The 5,971-nt window shown below is 36.0% G+C and overlaps 1 non-coding gene across 1 annotated transcript; it reads right to left on the bottom strand.

Moving 5' to 3' along the window:
- Positions 1–4,675: 4,675 nt before the first annotated feature.
- On the bottom strand, positions 4,676–4,747 carry trnae-cuc (transfer RNA glutamic acid (anticodon CUC)). The gene has a single exon. It is a non-coding gene; the product is annotated as a tRNA-Glu (tRNA).
- Between the last annotated feature and the right edge of the window lie 1,224 nt (positions 4,748–5,971).

Here is a 5,971-nt window from a genome sequence, read left to right on the forward strand (position 1 = left end):
AGGAACCAGTTTTAGTTACTTGACAGAGCCAGGCAGATTTTCTTTAAACATCTACTGGTACTTTAGAGAGTCCTGAAGTGGGCTGTGTGTTCTAACAAGATCCTTGTGATCCCTGGATGATTGTAGGTATTGAGACCTGGTGACAGCAAAATGCTGTTGTGCCTCTCTAAGCGTCCTCCTCACTGTGTGTGCGGGCAAAATATACAATTCAAGGTTTATTACATCTCTGGTTGTTAAACTTTTTAATTTTATTTATATACACTAAGGTAAATACACTATATGGCCAAAAGTATTTGGACGCCTGACCATGAGCTTGTTGGACATCCCATTTTAAAAACAAATGGTATTAAAATAAAGTTATCTCTCATGAGATATGAGATCTCTAACAACAGCCACTCTTCTAAGAGAGCTTCTCACAAGATTTTAAAGTATGTCTGTGGAAATTTGTGCCTCAGTTGATGTTCCAGGTCAGGGCTCTGTGCAGGACACTAGAGATTCATTAAACTGATATTTTCATCATGACTTCATAGAGCTTGCTTTGTGCACAGAGGCACAATCATGCAGGAACAAATCAATATATTTTTGTTCTATTTTGTTACTATGAATTTCCTGAGCGTCAGTAATTGTGACACGTGATCCGTCTATGAAAGAACACGAGAGAAAGAAAGAGGAAAGAGACGTATGAAAGAAGCCATGTGGGTGATTCCAGTGTCAGTCAGGTGTGTCCGACTCGCTGCACCAAGAGACAGACAGGCGGGCAGACTGGCGTCGACCGCCACACGCGTGTCGTGCCACACCACACACCGAAAGCCCGCATACCAGCACGCCCACACGCGGGCACACTATAGCACAATGAACACTCAGTCCTACATCACGCACCAGCGGCTGCAGCAATGCAAAAAATTCAAACATGAGCACAAAGGTGGCACTTATGAAGGGGTTAAAGGGTGACAAGATCACACCATGTCTGAAATCACCTTATCCACCTCACTGTATCACGTCATGATGGGCCATCAGATAAGACCTATATTACCATCTTAACTATAGCAGGATATTATGGTAGCATTTAATTAATGATTATATAAGAAAGAGGGCTCGTTGCACTTCATTTGGTTGCACGTTTATACAAGGACTGAAACAGCTTTAAAAAAAGTTAAAATCACTAATAAGCAAGTTATTTAGGAACTTAGATAAAAGTTTTAAACTACACAATATGGCCAAAAGTATGTGAACACCAGGCAATGACATTAATAGACATCCCATTTAAAACCATGGGCAATAATATAATAATTCAGTTTCTCCCTCCTCCAACTTTGCAACTATAACAGCATTTACTCTTCTGTTAAGGTTTTCCACAAGAATTTGAAATGTGTTTGAGGAAATGTGTGCTCAGTTATTTTCTGCCACTGATTTTGGACAAGAAGGCCTGTATAGCAATTCATGCCAAAGGTGTTTAATGGGTTGAGGTCAGGACTCTATACAGAACACTACGGATGTACGGTCATGCTGCAACAGAGAAGAGATCTGTCTAAACTACTGACACAAAACAGGAGATATACATTATTTTATTTCCATTTCATTTTAATCAATGGCTTTATCCTGGTCAGGGTTGTGGGACCTAATAATTATTTCTTATTGTAAAATAAACAGTATAAATCATAAAGTAGTAAAGTATTTTTCAGTAAGAAAATCTGTATTAAATGTTTATATTTACTGTTGCAACCATGTTCAGTATAATATAAAAAGATCATTGCAGGAGAAATCTTTAAGAATATCATCATGCACAACAAGCTTATTTTAAAATAATGTTGCCCATTATTCAACTTCAATACAGTTAAATGTAACAAATGTATTTTTGTAGTAAAGTTTGAGAGTAAAGAAAATTAAAGAATAAATTATGTATATAATAAATAACTAAATCAATTCGAAAATGAATTTATTATAAAATGTTAAATGAAAACTGCAATGTGTAATTCACAGTTTTAGGAAGTTTGTAGACTAATTTACTCTCATTATATTTTCCCGAGTTATTTATCATTGAGCTTCATGAATAATCTATAATTAAAAAAAAAAAATTACTGATCCGTAGGAAAAAAAAAATCTTTTTCTTTTAGCACAGAGACATTGTGTGCACAAAAAAATGTAAACAAGAATTTTTCAAAAATAATTACAAATAGATAAACAGTTAAAGTAGAACTGAAAGTTATTCATTAAATTATAGGACAATGTGTAACCACAATATAAGTAATTTAATAATAATAATTTGTATTTTATAATAACATTTGTGCACTTTGACAAAAATGTGTGTGTGTTTTTCTTTTTCTTTTGTGTGTTTCTTACATTTTTATATGTATATCTGTAATGTTTATACATTGTATATTTTCTATTACTGTTTTTATTGTTGTTTTTATTTTGTATTTTATTTTTATTTCACTTTATTGTTTAATTATATTTCTTAAATATGTTACCAAGCTTTGGCAATACCAATGTCCATATTTTGTCATGCCAATAAAGCTACATTTGAGTTGAGTTGAGTGTGTTTCACCCACTACCACCTTGTCGAAAAATAAGACATCATTTGTCAATAATAAATAAATATATTTATTAACTACACTTCTGAATATGAAGATTAGTTACAGCATAATTTTTTTCTATAAAGGTTTTAAGTCTTTTATAAATAACATGGATTCCTTACTGTATAATTATAAGTATATATAAATGCTAAAAAGGGTTTATATATATATATATATATATATATATATATATATATATATATATATATATATATATAAACCCTTTTTAGCATTTAAAAGTTAAAGTAAAAATTAATTGAATAGAAAAAAATCCCACTCTGCATTTTGATCCTCTTCAGGCTTTTAGTGCCACCTAGTGGAACAAAAATAAAGCAGTGTAATTAACACTTTGCTGACATCTTGTGGCCATGTCATGCAACTACATTGAATTTCTATAAATAAAACCAGCGTGTCTGCTTTTCTGAAGTTTGCTTTGTATTTTAGTTTAACCAAATATCAAACGTTAAAAGTAGTAACATTTAAACAAAAACCTAAATATCTCGTTTTACTGTTGACTGTAAATATGAAAATCTAATTGGAACTTCATAATTAACCAAATCACTCCTAGTGTGCACATCCACTTGCTCATAAACTTCGTGCTGTGCGGAGTGATACAAACTCTGGCTTGAGGAAAATAGGTTCCACATTTAAGAACGAACTAAGGTTTTTATGTAGTTTTATGCACATTTTATACATATAAACGTGTTATACTGTGGCAGAAACCACATTAAAAGATTATGTAAGATTACTACATCTGTTTTACGATTTATGGTGAGTGGTTTAGTTGAGACATTAACTAAAACGATAGCCATTATTTTCTGTTACTCGTTAGCAACGTTAGCTTCACTGCTCCTGTTCATAAATTGAAAACAAACAAGAACATCTTGACGTGAAATACCAAGAGAAATTGTGTCATTTAGAATAACTTTACATCATAAATTCATAACATCAATACACATAACTCCCAATTTTATTTTATTAAGAATCTAGTTAAAGGTCTGAAGATGTGAACTAATCGTAGCTAGCTGTCCAGAACGTCTGGACACACTAGGTTTAAGTTTTAGAAATGAAAGTTGCAAATATTGCTTAAACTGAGCCAGATTTCACACAAACTCCTAATAATTGAAAACTCTGTGTGCATGTAAAATCTGATTTGCTCTACTAAGATAATTTTGGAAACATTGATCTGCATTTATTGAGCTTGAGCTTAAAAAACAGAATAAATATGTTGTGTTAATGTCACTGCCAACTATTCCTTTCTTCAGATTTATTTGTACAGTTTCTTCCTGCTGTTCTGTACTGATTATAGATGTTCCTCCTGCAAAATTTGTGTCCTCTGTTCTCTATCATTCAAACGGTAACCTGCACTCAATTGTGTGTGTTATAAGATCACAAATGCACAACATATGGAGCCAGGATAGATCAGGCTGAAAATGCTTTTACCAGTATTATTACTGAGAGAAGACACAAGAACCCACACACACATCTGTCTCATTATATCTTCTGCTTCACACTGAGAGACACATCTGCTCTGAGTTACTAGATCCTAGCTAAGCCTGAAGGCCTCTCTTCACCCCTGACTCAAATCCAGCTCAACTCCTGAACTTCCGACATGATCCAGGTCAATACTCCTGTCCTCAGCACACGCCACGGCTAGTTAATCACAGCTGAAAAGAATTACCACACTGCAAAAGGAATGACTATGGTTTTGATACGGTGTCATCTGACAGAGGTTCAAAGCATTTAGTAGTGATTCCCTTTTCTTTGGGTTGAATCTTTTGATGATGTTATACACTGTAGAGGCTATCAGCTATAGCAGACTAGTTGGGGAAGAATGATTAGATTCCAACAGGCAGGTGTATGTTTTATACGTATGTATCTGATTACTTTATGTATTAGGCCTAAACACGTGCATCAAAACCACTGTACATGGTGCCAAATGAGGGTACCAAAAGATAATCTGGTATACTGGACTAGACGTTTTATGCAGTGATGCTGACCATACTAGTCAATATGTGACATTTTGGATCAACTACTGCTTATTGTTAAACCAGTTTGGAGGTGTAACAATGACATTTTATAGTCTCTCACTGAAAAGCTAATTCCCTGACCGGGAATCGAACCCGGGCCGCGGCGGTGAGAGCGCCGAATCCTAACCACTAGACCACCAGGGAGGCTGCTTGAAGTAAATTACGATCTGGTAGTGAATGAACAGGTGCCAGCACTGCATTACTGCAGCTTGTGCAAGAAGGTCCTGGGTTCGATCCCCAGGTGGGGCGGTCCGGGTTCTTTCTGTTGGGAGTTTGCATGTTCTCCCTGTGTCTGCGTGGGTTTCCTCCGGGTGCTCCGGTTTCCTCCCACAGTCCAAAGACATGCAAGCGAGGTGAATTGGAGATACTAAATTGTCCATGACTGTGTTTGATATAAACTTGTGTACTGATGAATCTTGTGTGATGAGTAACTAACGTTCCTGTCATGAATGTAACCAAAGAGTGTAAAACATTACGTTAAAATCCTAATAAACAAACAAACAAACTGCAGCTTGTAAAACAAATACTTACTCTTATAGGCAAATGCTGAATTCTACATTGTCTTAAAAGTGCTGCAAAAGTGTTTTTTTCTGGTTTAGTTGCTAATTGACTTGTTTTCCATATTCTTGTCAGTTTGACCATCACTGCCATGCCTGTTGCCATTCTTGACTTGACTTTACCAGCACATTCTTCAGTATTTGATTGTTTACTTCCCAAATATGAGGAATCCACTTCTTCCAAACTTCTAACCCTCTACCATAACCTCCAGTACTTTTTCCTCCAATAAAGACATTCCCTGACCGGGAATCAAACGCAGGCCGCAGCGGTGAGAGCGCCGAATCCTAACCACTAGACCACCAGGGAGGCTGCTTGAAGTAAATTACGATCTGGTGGTGAATGAACAGGTGCCAGCACTACGTTACTGCAGCTTGTAAAGCAATTCTTTATTGTCTTAAAACAAGTGTTTTTTTCTGGCTCAGGGGTGCAGTTGCCTTATTTATCCACATCCTTGTCAGTTTGACCATCACAGCCATGCCTATTGTCATTCTTGACTTGACTTTACCAGCACAGTCTGCAGTATTTGATAGTTTACTTCCCAAATATTAGGAACCCACTTGCTCCAAACTTCTAACCTTCTGCCATAGCCTTGTTATGTGGGTGTCTCATCACACAAAGTAACGTAACTTAAGGGACTTGATGTGTTCAGTAGCTCCTTTTCTGCTCTGGCCATCTAGTAAACTCAGTGGTGATCATCTTCCTCCATGACATTTTCTGATGCATTTATTCTCAAAAGCCTGAATGCATCTTTTGTCCTCTTCCTTCAGTGTGTACACTTTATAGCCATATGTGGCTACTGGCCAGACCAAG

This window comes from Trichomycterus rosablanca, chromosome 24 (assembly GCF_030014385.1).
Source record: "Trichomycterus rosablanca isolate fTriRos1 chromosome 24, fTriRos1.hap1, whole genome shotgun sequence".
NCBI classification, from domain to species: Eukaryota; Metazoa; Chordata; class Actinopteri; order Siluriformes; family Trichomycteridae; genus Trichomycterus; species Trichomycterus rosablanca.